We start from the raw sequence: 13,918 nt of genomic DNA on the forward strand, positions 1-13,918 counted from the left end.
CATTCCAACCTCTTTGCCATGGGCAGGGACACCTCCCACCAGCCCAGGTTGCTCCAGGCCTCAACCAACATGGCCTTAAACACTTCGGTGGAGGGGGCATCCACAACCTCCCTGGGCAACCTGTGCCAGTGTCTCACCACCTCCACTGTACATAATTTCTTCCTGATCTCCAGTCTCAATCTCCCCTCTTCCAGTTTAAATTGATTGCCCTCATCCTATCAAAAGTCCCTCCCCAGCTTTCTTGCAGGTCCCCTTCATCTGAATGGATCATTTCTATATGGAACTGTAAATCTATGTGAATATGGTCACATAGCTGTAAAGGAATGCAAAAACCTAAAGGTTCATAAAAATGTTTGTAGAGAGGCAAAATCCTCCAACTTCCTGAACTCATTTGTGTGGAGAGGTTGCTCCTGGTCCCTTCTCATAGGTAATTAGTGATAGCACAAGAGGGGATGGCCTCAAGCTGTGACTGGGGAGGCTTAGATTCAACACTAGGACAATTTTTTTCAGGGGAAGAGTGGTCAGGCACTGGCACAGGCTGCCCAGGGAGGTGGTGGAATCACCAACCCTGGATGTGTTTAAAGGTGGTTTGGATGTGGTGCTTGGGGATATGGTTTAGAGCTGAACCCTGTAGAGTAGGTTTATGGGTTGGACTTGGTGATCCTGAGGCTCTTTTCCAACCTGAATGTTTCTGTGATTTCAGCTGTGCAGTTTGTTTGGTTCTTATGCTGCGTTTCTAACTTGCTCCCCAGGGCTAACAAAGCCACACAGAGCTTTTTCAGTATGCACAGACTCTGAGTGAGCAGCAGTCAGTCTGTGGTGGTACTGAAGTGGTTCCTGTGCTTGAAGTTACATTCATATATACCCTGGTCAATCACAACTGGAGATGTCTACATGGCATTGAAATGGTTATGTTACTCTGCTAGGGAAAAACAACCCAAGCTGTTTTCTTGTTTAGGCCTCATCAGCAGAAACTCTCACTTCATTGTAGCTAAGGCATCTTTCTTACTGGAGTTCATCATGAAGTAGGAAAGATAAAATGGATTTTGACATCCCTGCCAATTGTAAGAAAATGCTAAACTTTGCACTGGCATTTAATTTTCCTGAAAAATCACCCACAGAGAATCACACAGAATAGTCTAAGTTGGGAGGGACCTCCAAAGCTCATCCAGTCCAATCCCCTCTGCACTCAGCAGGGACATCCCCAACTAGATCACGTTGCCCAGAGCCCTGTCCAGCCTCACCTTGAATATCCTCAGGGATGAGGCTCCAGCCACCTCCCTGGGCAACCTGTTCCAGTGTTGCACCACCCTCATAACAAAGTGCTTGTTCCTAACATCCAATCTAAATCTGCTCTGCTCTAGTTTGAAGCCATTGCCCCTGGTCCTGTCCCTGCAGGCCTTTGCAAACAGTCTCTCTGCAGCCTTCTTGTAGCTCCCTTCAGGTACTGGCAGGTCACTATTAGGTCTCCCTGGAGCCTTCTATTCTTCAGGCTGAACAGCCCCAGCTGCCTCAGCCTATCCTCATAGCAGAGGTGCTCCAATCCCATGATCATTTTCATGGCCTCCTCTGGACCCTCTCCATCAGGTCCACGTCCTTCCTGTGTTGAGGGCTTCAGACCTGGAGGCAGTGCTCTGGGTGAGATCTCACCAGAGGAGAGTAAAGTGGCAGAATCACTTCACTCAAGAGGATTCTCTTGCTCTCTGAAAACAAAGGAGTCTTTCCTCTGATTTCAGTGCAAGGAAAGTGAACTCTCTCATTCCTCACTGTCAAAAGAGGAGGTCTATTTTCATTTCCATGTATTCAGTTATGAAATAGTGCATTCTGGATAAGAAAAAATACACTAGAAAGAAGAAAGGTTCTATGTAAAGGTTATGTAATATCAAGTGCTTAAGCATCTGCAGTGGATACATTAAAATCACATAACCTTAATTGTGTTACAAACCTGGCACTGCTGCCAGTGGTGTCCCAGTTGTTTGTCTGGCAGAAACTCGGATTACCCAGCGTGTCCCTTTGTGCCATCAGAAATTTCCAGTCATTAGTGTTCCTGTGATAACCCAGCACCACGGAGAGCCAGAGCTCCATCAGATATTCGTGTCAGTTCAGAGCCATTAGCCTAGCCTGCAGAGCTGCTTTAATAACCACCTATTTTTGCTGTAGTGTATACACACATACGTGTGTGTGTATATATATATATATATACTCACTGTGTGCCTATAGACATAAACGAAGGACATTAAGTTGCTGGAGTGTGTCCACAGAAGAGCAGCAAAGCTGGGGAAGGGTCTGCCGAACAGGGCTGGTGAGGAGCAGCTGAGGGAGTTGAGAGTGTTCAGCCTGGGGGAGCCTGAGTGGAGACCCCATTGTTCTCTGCAGCTCCCTGGAAGGTTGCAGTGAGGTGGGGGTTGGTCTTTTCTCCCTAGTAACAAGTGATAAGAGGAAATGGCCTCAAGTTGCAGAGGGAAGGTTTAAAGACAAGATTAGGGACAATTTCTTCACTGAAGGAGTGGAGCAGGCTGCTCAGGGAAGTAGTGGAATCACAGTCCCTGGAAAAGTTCAAAATACACCTAGAAGTGGACATGGTTTAGTGGTGGACTTAGCAGCTATAACAGTTGTAGGTCTTTCCCAATCTTCATCGTTTTACGAGAATTCTTCTCAGGAACTTGGCCCGGGAGGTTTCCGCGGGTGGTGAGCAATGACCGGGCCCAAAGGGCTCGCTGCTGCTCTGGGCAGCCTCACCAGCGCCCGGGCAAACGCCAGCTGCAGCCTAGGGAACCAAGTGCCACTGCAAAGCGTTCAGGCGAAAACAGAACCGGGGCCAGGCGCACAAACTGCAATCATAGCCGATCCGGCCGGCAAGCACCGGCGGCGCGGAGACTCCGGCGGAGACACCGACAGAGGAGCGGGGCGGGGCGGGGCCGGCACGAGCGCGCGCGGCGCGTGACGCATGGCGCGGGGCATGCTGGGACGGGTAGTCGCGGCGCGCCTGCGGCCGGCGGGGACTCGGCGCGCGCGCAGCTGCCGCCCGACTTTGTAAAGTCGCTGCCTCAGGTTGGGCCGGGCCCGGCTGCCATCTTGGCCGAGGGACGGAGCAGCTGCTGCGCCGCCGAGCCCGGTGAGGGGAGCGGGGCTCCGTGCTCCGGGCAGGGCGGAAAGGAGGAGGTGGAGGTGGCAGTGGTGGGGAAGGGACGGGACGGGGCATTGCGTCGCGGCGGCTCGCAGCACGGCACGGCGGCCCCGCCGCTCTTCTCGGCTCCGGGCGGCCGTTGCGCGGTGGCGAAGGCAGGGGGGCGCGGGAGACCCCGGCCGGCTTAGGCCTGGCTCCCTGAGGGACCTTTCGTCCCCGGGGGGTGCTTCGCTGAAGTAGCCCTTCCGCTCTGCGATTGCCTCCGCTTTTCCCGGTGAGGTTAGCTCTTGGGCCGGGGGCCCGGGCTGGAACGGCAGCATCGTTCCTTTCCCAGGACCCCTACGCTCCCCTGCAGGGAGTGCCTGGCCCCGCTTCCCCTTCTCCGGTGCTGCCGGCCTGCGCTGCGGAGCCGTTTCTCCGCTCCGTCTGGTAGGCGCTCCAGCCCGGACCCCGGCTGGAGTGTCCGTCCCCCCCTAGCTCTACATCGCCTCTTCCAGTTGTCCCCAGCAGTATTTGCTTCCTTTCCCTGGTGGGACTCTGCCACCCCTTTTCCAAGCTCGTCGTCGCTGAGATGAGCCTCTAAACCTTCACCTTCTCGGGGCCTTGGGGATTCTCTCCCGTCAGAGGCTTGGCTTTCCGGCAGCCGTTCCCGTGGCGCTGCCCTCTTGCCAGCCTTTGGATTTAGCCCCCCGTGAGCTGCGCGGCCTCCCTGTCCGGGAGCCTCGCTCCACATGAGGCTGCTGCCGGACCCGCTTGACGGGAGTTCGCTGCCTTTGTCCGGTCCGGGTACAGCCGTGCCTTGAAGTAATGTTTTCCAGCGATAAAGCGAGAGTGTAGCTGGAGGTCTGTACCGAGCCGTGTTGGCTGTTGTAAACACGGCAGAATGGTAGCGCTGCTGCTACCGCCGCTTTATTTTGGAAACACGGGCAAGTTCTAGCTGTTAACCCTCCTGCTTCCAACCGAGTAGGGTGCCTTTGACCTTGTGTGGCAGCAGTATCCCGGTGGAAGCAGAAGAGGCTGTTTGAGGCTGCCTTTATCTAAACGGCTCTGACATTCAGGAATTCAGCTTGCTTTAATAGCACTCATTTGGGATGTTAAATTGACAGAAGAACTTCGAACCTGTTTGTGATGCAGGGGAAAAAGGCAGGTGTAGCATTCGGGGTATTGGTTGTCATTCGTGTGGCATCCTTTACCCTTGAAGCTACAGAAAACGTTCCCAGTGAAACTTACCTTAGTTAGAGTTGACAGAGTTAGAAACCAGGGCGTTTCAGACTATCTTTCCCTGATATATTATTGCTTATTTTAGCGAGTGCCTCATTGTTTTGTATGATCTCTGCTCCATCCTCTTGAAAGAGAGGAGGAGAGAAATGCAGAGAGATGTTTGTAAGACCATTCATGGCTAGAGAGTTGCAATAATGCAGCTATTGCTTGCTTGTTTACACCTAAAAGAAAAGATACATAGACACATAGATGTTTAAGAAGAAAACATGAACTTCAGGCCATCTTTGGTTCTGGCAGTTTTAATGCTTAAAAAAAATTTAAAATGTTGTTTAGAAAAGAAAAAAGAGACATTTAAATGATTTTTTTTCCCCCTCTCTCTGGCAGTCCAAAAGCAGTTCTGATTGAATTGGTTACGTTGCTCTCTTGCTGCAGCGGTTTAAATCTGAACTCGCTCTGCTCTGCTCCCTTAGTTGTGCTTTGGCTGACAGTTTGACTCACTCCACTGAATGCATTCACCTTGAATGACGATTGGCTACCGTGTGGCACTCTGAGCCAAAGTGAATTTTCTTGCCTTTGAAACAAAGATCTGATATGGTGCCTGGGAAAGGTGATGTTGCAGTGGAAAATAACTGGCGCTTCCAAGCCCTAACTTTGAAAGCTTCTTACAGATTAAACAGTTATTTTGGGTCTTCAGAGAGATTGGGAGAAGATTATTTATATATATTTATTAGTTAAGCAGCATCACTTTGTTGCCTCCTCTCAATTTTCTCTCTCTTCCTAAAGTCCTGTCTCTTTACTGGTGGAACAGACCTGAATTGGTCTTGTTTCTTTGCTTCTGAGTTTCAGAATGCTTTGGGGAAGCTTACTGCAAAATAAATAAGCTAGTAGAAAAACAGGTAGTAAAGTAGTGTGATGTTTTCTCTTGCAGGGTTTTGACTGACTGTTTTTAAGAAAGCTTGCTGTAGGGTTGCTTGAGAAAGTTCATTGAGAAGTTAACACAGCAAATTAATGTTCTTCCAGTTTACAGGATATTCATAGCTAAGTTACTTCTCAACAGCGTTATCAGTCATTATCAGTTGATGATAGCATCTAAACAAGCATCTGTTGTAGATTTAAGCTGTTTAAACAAAGTGGTAAACATATTTAGCTGTAGTGAAGTGCTTTTCATGGTGCAGCGAACCCAGTTTAGTTTCTGCTTAAAAGCAAGGTAAAGAGTCTGTAGGGTCAGAGCAGAAGGAAACCCCCTTGCAGGTGGCAGTGGTGAAGCTTCTGGGAGTGCTCTTAAGGGTGCTGTTTGTGTTGGGCTATCCTGTTAGGTTTGTGTAATGTCCTGATTTTTGCCAGTCTGCTGCACTCGTGTAATTGAAGGAACTACTTTCTGCTCTGACACCTAATGAGGAGTGAATATGTCTGCATAACCTAGAGGGGAGGATTTGCCTCAGCTGCTTGTTGTAACTGTACTTTGCCCAGCGACAGCAGCGCTCTGAAGTGTCTGCTGCCTCAGAAGAGGAAGTAGGCAAGCCATGATTATAGTCCAGCTTGGGAGTATATATTTTTTTTCCCTAGATACCCAGTTCCTGAGACAGTAAAAAAGCATTTGAAAGGGTTTAGGCACTCTTCCTTGGGTTTGGTTTGACTTATCTGAACTAACTCTGTGTCCATGTGTTCGAGAAGGAAAGGTAGATTTTCTTCATTCCTCATCTGAAGAATAAAACAATAGGGACCTGAGCATTTGCCAGAAGTGACTGGCATTCAGGTTTTACTGTAGCACAGAGCTGAAGGATTGATCTCCATAAGAATTGCAAATTATACTTCATAGAAACGAAGGTGTTGTAACGAACTGGGGATGAGCATTTGAAGGAAAGCAAGACTGCTTCATATGACCAGCTCTGAAGTTATGCCTGGAATTTCTACTTTTACTGTACCAGGGCATACAACAAATGAAACCAGCAGTGTTTAACTTCCTGGTAAAACATCAAGGGCAGGTAATTTCTTCTTCCCTCTGAGGAAACACGATACTGGATCTTGTTACACTGGCTAGTCAAATCATTTTAACAACTTGGCAGTGTGTTAATATCCTGGTTCTTGGGGGTTTTTAAGTTTTATTATAGTCCTGCTATTTAGAAACTGATAATGCCTGCCTTCCACCCACCTGCCTGAGCTATTCTAAACTGTGCTGGTAGGAGAAGCCCATTTCAGTTATGAACAGAACTACTTCCAGTTGCATTTAGATCATTGAAGTGGAGGTCTTAGGCTCAAATGGTATTGCTGTGGAGTAAGAAAAGGCCTATTCTCTTAAGGTGGATTGTGAAGTTGGTGTCTCTGATCCAGCAGTGAAAGTTAGGTCACTTACCTTTTACCTGAAATGTGCAAATCTGCTTTGGGATTGGAGAGGTCAGGCTCTTCTTGGTGATGCCCAATGGCAGGACAAGGGGCAATGGGTGGTAGCTGAGGTGTAGAAAGTTCCATGTAAACATGAGGAAATCTTTTTTTGACTGTGAGGGTGATGGAACACTGGAACAGGCTTCCCAGGGGGGTTGTGGAGTCTTCTCTGCAGACATTCAAGACCTGCTTCTGTGTATTCCTGTGTGATCTGCTCTAGGTGATCCTGCTCTGGCAGGGGGGTTGGACTGGATGATCTTTCCAGGTCTCTTCCAACCCCTCATATCCTGTGTTATGGAAGCTGGAACTTCAAGAAGAGGATGTTAATATCAGCCATTATAAAATCTCTATGCTCTCTGTTTTCTGTCCTTCATAGGTCTAGCTTTTTGTCATGGGTAGCCTGGGGATTTACTCTGGTTCGCTTAGTATTAGCTGAGTACCTGTTAATCTTTTAAAAGTTTAGTACTGAGGAAAAGTAAGATCAGTTAAGGTTTAAAATCATCTTGAATAGAAAGATGTAGTAAAAGCAGATCCATAATCTGATTCTGAATTATTCATTAATTGATCAAATGGATAGCCATTTGCAGTGCACTGTACATTGTGAATAGAAAAATGTTTGAATGGTAGCATAGTCATTTACTTAAAAATAAAATGGGGTCTTTGCTTCAGTTGCACTTGATGGTAATGAACTTTTGCCTGTGCAAGTCACTTGTAAGTGCTTACTACCCTTTTTAGCTTTGCCTCACAGTACAGTGAAAAAAGCTAAGAGAGACTGGATGCTGGGTAGGTGTATGTATGGAGAAGAGTGGATATTGATTCCATGGGGTTCATTTTTGACATGCTTTTGGTCAGTATCCATCCCCAGTGCTTGTTCCTGTCCTCACTGACAGTTGCCTTTTAATTATGTATTAATAATCTTTTTTTTTTTTGCTTGACAGAGTGGTTGGATAGCCAAACTTTTATTTCTTTACTGCTGGTTTCATAGACATTGGATGGATTAAGATCTGTAGCTCCAATTACTGCAGTTGTACCTTTCTGACACTTGATTTTTTTTCCTGCCAGTGCCATGAGCAGCTCTTCTTCTCTTCATTTATTTGCAAAGCAGCTAGGTGGGGTGAGTTTGGTTTTTTACAAGGATTCCTCAACTAAGGTTGTTTTGTTGGTTTGTTTTTTTTCCTTTGGCTTGTCAGAGCCTGAATTAATTGACCTTTAGATCATTTTGATTATTTCATCTTCATAGGGTTTGCCTCTGTAAGTGTGCCTTCTGTGCCTGTTTGTATTCCCTTCTGCTGTAGTTATATCATTTCAGAGACCTGATCAAAAATGAGGCAATTAATACATCAAAAATGTCCCTAAGGAGATATGTTCAGTCTGATCTTTAACCAGGCTTGGGAACTCCTGTGAAAGTGATTTAACCTTTGCTGAATGCCCTTTCCTATCTGAGTTAAGATCTGAGGCAATCCTGCCTATGAAGGGAACTTCACTCTCTAAAGGGAGTGAGAAAAAAGAAAACACAGGAGCCTGGAAGATCAAAAGTAGCAGTGTGAGGTAACTTCTTTCTTGGATCAGCACAACAAGGCTACTTCTGCTCTTAAATCCAAGCTAGTGCATGTATTGCATCAATGATACAGTCTTCAAAGGAGCTGCTTCTTACTCTGGATGTTTGGAGTGCAGTAATGTGTAATGAAAAGAGGAGTGATGTGCTGGAGATTTGGGAGAACACTCTGAGCACCTCACTCTGCATTCAGACATTCTCTGTGGCTATCCAAATGAAGTGGTTGTCACCTGTGATCTCAGGACCCTTTGCATGGTGGTGTTTAGTAAATTCTGGGCAGGTTCACCTCTTCTAATTCCATCAGGATCCCAGAAGAAAACTTCAGCTCAATGGGCAGTACTGCAGATAATTGACATACTCCATTTTGGGCTTGTTAAATCAAGTTTCCCCCTAAGCCATGGGAATACCTTTTTTTGGCCTTTTGCAGATGTGGCAAGTGCTGTATAATGGACTGACCAATCTCCAGAGCAGTGCTGAGGTTGTTAAACATTTGCCTGAACCCCATCTAGTTCAGGGCAAGGAATGAGCTGTCACAAGGCAGCAGTGTTCTCATGGTTCTCCTTGTGCACCCATCAAATCAGTGTAGTTTAACCCCTGTGCTGAAATATAAGTTAGGCAAGCAGATTGGGCCTGTGGGGAAACCTGTTGGCATTACTGGGAGTTTATTTAGATATTCTTAATGGTTTAAAGGTTTCAGACATAGTCCTGTGAGGTGTGGCATATCATTACTTTTTCCTTTTCCCTTCCTGGATCCCCCAGACAGGGATTTACTGGAGAGACTCCAGCAGGGGCTATGAGGGTGATTAAAGGACTTGGTACATCTCTCCTATGAAGAAGGGCAGAGAGCCCTGGGGCTGTTTAGTCTGGAGAAGACTGAGAGGGGACCTTATCAGTGTCTATAAATATCTGAGGGTGGGTGTCAAGGTGAAGGTGCCAGGCTCTTTCCAGTAGTGCCCAGTAACAGGACAAGGAACAGTGGGTATAAGCTGGAACCCAGGAAGTTCCACCTCAGCATGAGGAGAAACTTTGTTGTGAGGGTGCTGGAGGCCTGGAGCAGGCTGCCCAGAGAGGTTGTGGAGTCTCTTCCTCTGGAGACTTTCAAGACCTGTGTGGTTGAGTTCCTATGTGACCTGCCCTAGGTGATCCTGTTCTGGCAGGGAGGTTGGACTTGATCTCTAGAGGTCCCTTCCAACACCTGCTGTTCTGTGATTCTGATTCCTTTCTGCCCTCCTCAGGCCCTTCAGAACAACAAGACTTTAGGGCATTAGTGACAGTTTGAGTGATTATTGAACATTGAAGTGTTGCTTTCATCAGGGATCTGGCTGTCTGCATAAAATAATACTGTCCTGATGGTGATATTAGAGGTGCAAATGCTTTCAGACTGGTGTGTATTCACTTGGAAGCTGTGGACTTCCCAGTCAGCTGTATATTTGAGTCTGGCAGATACCAGCAAAAGGAAACTTGCAGTTAAGAATGGACAGTGTGGGAGTTGAGAGGGAAGCCACTTTGTAGACAGTAGTGACAGAGCCTGTTAGGAGAGAAAGCTTGTGCCACAGCTGGGATTTCTTCACATTCTGGAATCTCACTTCCTATTTTTGAAATAGTAAGCTCTGCACTCTGTATTTCTGCCTCCATGACTCAAATGCAGACTGAATAAATTTTGGAAAGAAGTGTCAGAACAAAATGTAGAGCAACTGTCAGAACTCTTCACATGACTTTGAATCAGGGTTTGTATCTGGAAGGATACAGCACTGTCACCATGTGGGCCTTTCTTCTGGTTTAAACCCACCCAGCCACTTGCTCCCTGCCCACTGCTGGGATGGGAAAAGAATCAGAAGAGTAGAAGTGAGAAAACTCCTGGGTTAAGCTGAAGACAGTTTGCCAGGTACAGCAAAAGCCAGGTGTGCAAGCAAAGCACAAGGAATTCCTTCAGCACTTCCCATCAGCAGGCAGGGGCTCAGCCATCTCCCAGAGAGCAGGGCTCCATCACATGTAAAGGTGACTTGGGCAGACAAACACAGTTCCTTCCTTCCTCCTCCCCCAGCTTAATGTGCTGAGCATGACATGATATGGTCTGGAGTATCCCTTTGCTCAGCTGCGATCAAGTGTGTCCCCTCCCAGCTTCTTGTGCACCCCCAGCCTGCTCACTGGTGGGGTGGTGTGAGGAGTAGAGAAGCCCTTGACTCTGTGTAAGTGCTGCTCATCAATAAGAACATCCCAGTGCTACCAGCAGTGTTTCCACAGCCCCACACCAGCTACTGGGAATAAAATGAGCTCTGTCCCAGCCACAAGCAGCACAGCCTATACTTGTAGTCTGGTATGTGAATGCCTGTTTGGTTTGTCACATGGTGCCTGGATGTCCATGAAGGGCTGTATGTATGCTGTAAGAAGCGTCCTCACTCCAAGTTACACTCCTTGTGTCAAATGCTTTACCAGGGCATGCAAAATATGGCTGGCTTAGAGAAAAAAAAACCACAAAAGTTTTGCAGTTAGTAGAGGCCTCGGGCTTTAATTTCCTGAAGATATATTGGAGTTAGGGCTAGAGCTGACAAAGATAGGGCAGTGTGCTGGGTGGAGTGTGAAGGGGAAGGTGGGACCACTGCTTTGGCAGTTATGGAGCTCACCATCTGCACTGCCCTGATAACTGCTGCAGCTCTATTGCTGTCACACTTGTCCAAGTTACCTCTGGCCCATTGTCAAGTCTTAGTTTAGGAGGCAGTTTTAAGCATCTTCAGATGTGAGCTTTAAGGTGAATCCCTGCAGTATGGATATACCCTTGAAGCTGAAGGCTGCAGTTAATGTTTGTTGTTGACAGATAGTCTGTTCTGGTTTTGCATGTGCAGTTGCCTTCCTACAGAGCATTTAGGATGTGAAAAGGGAAACTTTCATTCAAGGGTTTTATTTATTACTACAGTCCAGAGGTCTTGAGTAACCCAAGATTTCAGAGAAGTTGTTTATCTTATGGAAGTGTTGGCAGTGTTGAAGCAGTGCAGTTCTGAGCCTGGTTTCCTATAGCTTCTGTTCTGTTTTTCAGAGAGGCATGAGCTAGAATGTAGCAAGCAGTAGTATTCTGCTAGGTTAGAATGGTTGTGTTGTCCACTCCTGGCCCTGCTTTTGTGTTACCATCTGGTCTTTCATAGAAGATTCCTAGGAAGCAGGTGATGGACTTCTGCTGCAGTTAGAAAACCTGAAGATGGTTCTTCTGGAACTGGAGGATTTGCTTGCATCAGTTTGTATTTCTAAAAGGACAGTGACCCATAGCAGACTTTTAGATACCTCAACAGCTACTTAATCTCTTTAGTAATGCCTAATTTAGGGTGGAAGGATGCAACCTTTATTTCTGGCTGGCACTGAGTTTAGAAAACAGGAGTATTACCTCATTTTGTTGCAAATGTTACATCTCCAGTTCTAGTTTCATTGGTTATTTGTAGTGCTTAATCCTATTCAGAGAAGCAGCTTATTTTTCTTACAGGGCAGTGGTTGTGCATTCTGAGACTCATAGAATGGTTTGAGTTGGAGGGGACCTTAAAGATGATCTAGCTCCAAGCCCCCTGGTATTAGCAGAGACACCTTCCACTAGACCAGGTTGGTCAAGGACTCATCCAGCCTGGCTGTGAACATCTCCAGGGAGGAGGCATCCACAACCATCCTGGGCAAGCTGTTCCAGTGTCTCCCCACCCTTACTGTAAAGAATGTCTTCCTGACATGCAGTCTAAATCTGCCCTCCTGAAGCTTCACCTTGGTAACTGGTTAGCTGCAAGAATTTCAGTGCATCGACTCCAGTAGTTCTTGTTCTTACAGCTGAGTCAAAGTTAATCAAGAGGAACTGTGCCTTATGCCATCTAATTTATTAAAGCAAGTCCAAGCAGCAAGTGACAAAGAACTTTCTTTTTGAAGAGACTTCAAATAATCAGCAAATTTCAGGTGTGTGTTGTCACTGGTAGTAGAGAGTGATTCATGGTTTCTTTGATGAGCCTTGCCAGCTTGAATTGCAGATCTGTGCTGTCTGGTTTGGTTTACTGCTCCAGTACTTACTGTGACAATCTGTTTAGCAAGATAGTTTTTCTCAGGCAGTGTCATTTGCCAGTGTCTTTCTCCTCATACCTCCATGGCCCTTTTTATCTGTGTTCCTGGGAGCAAAGAACTGGGGGCTTGCCTGGGGCACTATGTTATTATCCCTTGAGGAATGTAGCTTTGTTTACCTGAGAACCTTCATCAGTGGTACTGAACACCCTTAAAACAGAGTGTTGTGTGCTGTACAGTTCTGTACAGGACATCCTAAAGTATCATGTTGAGGTTTGTGGAGATACCAGCTTTACCCTTCTGAAAAATGGATCTGCTAGAGTTGAGTTTTCCAGGTGGCAGGATCTGGTTTGGCTTCTGCATTTACAGACGGGGCAAGTAAACAACAGCCTTTCAAAAGGCTACTTTTCAAACCATTTTGTAAAAGAATTGTAACAGTGAGTGAGGTTGTCATTCTTAATAGTGAGCACAGGTGGTAGTATGATTTAATAGTCAAGCTTTTGGGTTTTCTTCTCATTCCTCCCAGAGTTAAAAGCTTTGCCCCAGTGTGTTTGAATGAGGACGTGTGTGAACCACTGATAATGAAATGTAGCGCTGGGAGTGGAATGGGGAAATGTGATGAAACAAGCACTCAGCTGTAAATAAGAAGCAAAACTTAATGGCCAGAGATTACAAAATCCTCTGTAGGTACTGTCCTCTGCTAATAACTGAATGTGTAGCTGCTTCTCAAGTGACTTGCTTAGAGGCTGCAAGGTGAATGCTGAAACAGAAGGTGGTGGCCTTGTATTTTGTCTTACTGTGAGAGTTCATAGTGTAGAGCTGTTTGATTGACACTTCAAAAGCAATGCCTTCGCAATACCTTTCAAAAGAGCTGTGATACAAACCCATTTGTTTTCTTCTGATGCCACCCAGGGAGGTGGAGGAGTCCCCATCCCTGGAGGTGTTCCAGAAATGTGTGGACGTGGCACCTGGTTTCATGGTTTAATGCCCCTGGCAGTGTTAGGTTGATGGTTGGACTGGATGATCTTAGAGGCCTTTTCCAACTCAAACAATCCTGTGATTCTATGACTTCTATGCTAATGAGATAGGGTAGCTAAATGTGTGCACTGGGAGCTGTGAAGTTAGTGGGAGTTAATGGATGTGTTCAAACCATCAGGCTGGAGTGGTGGAACAACACGCTGATGTGAATTTATCGGCTGGCTGTGTGCTATCCATAGCTGTGCCTCCACGATCGACTCACCTGTACATAGCACTGGGAGTTTGGGCAGCATCACTTTCTTGAGGCCTTGAGCAACCAAGTCCAGTTGAGAGGCATCCCTGCCCATGGCAGGGAGGTTGGAGCACGTACCTCTAAGGTCCCTTCCAACCTAGGCCATTCTATGATTCTGTTAGTGCCAGTGAAACTCCACTGACATTCTTTCCCACTGAGGTTTGGGTTAATTTATGTAGATACCTAGGAGGAACTTTTAGAAACAGGATCAACATCTTTTAAGTGACACTGCAGACCAAGTTTGTCACATGTGTGATATTTTTAGTGTAAATAGCTTGGAAATACTGCAGAGATCAGGACAGAGGCTTTAGAGGTGTGTGGGAGAGATGCAGAGCAATGG

At 46.6% G+C, this 13,918-nt stretch overlaps 1 protein-coding gene across 2 annotated transcripts in view; it reads left to right on the forward strand.

Annotated features, from left to right (window-relative positions):
* Positions 1–3,043: 3,043 nt before the first annotated feature.
* Positions 3,044–13,918, forward strand: part of ITCH (itchy E3 ubiquitin protein ligase) — a 76,106-nt gene continuing 65,231 nt past the window's right edge. The window contains exon 1 of one of the 2 annotated variants that reach the window (XM_054173431.1): positions 3,044–3,115. The gene's annotated coding sequence lies outside the window, so the exon portion shown is untranslated. The remainder of the gene's footprint in view (positions 3,116–13,918) is intronic. The other variant, XM_054173432.1, reaches the window with a different exon arrangement.

Source organism: Dryobates pubescens, chromosome 26 (genome assembly GCF_014839835.1).
Source record: "Dryobates pubescens isolate bDryPub1 chromosome 26, bDryPub1.pri, whole genome shotgun sequence".
In the NCBI taxonomy this organism is placed as follows: Eukaryota; Metazoa; Chordata; class Aves; order Piciformes; family Picidae; genus Dryobates; species Dryobates pubescens.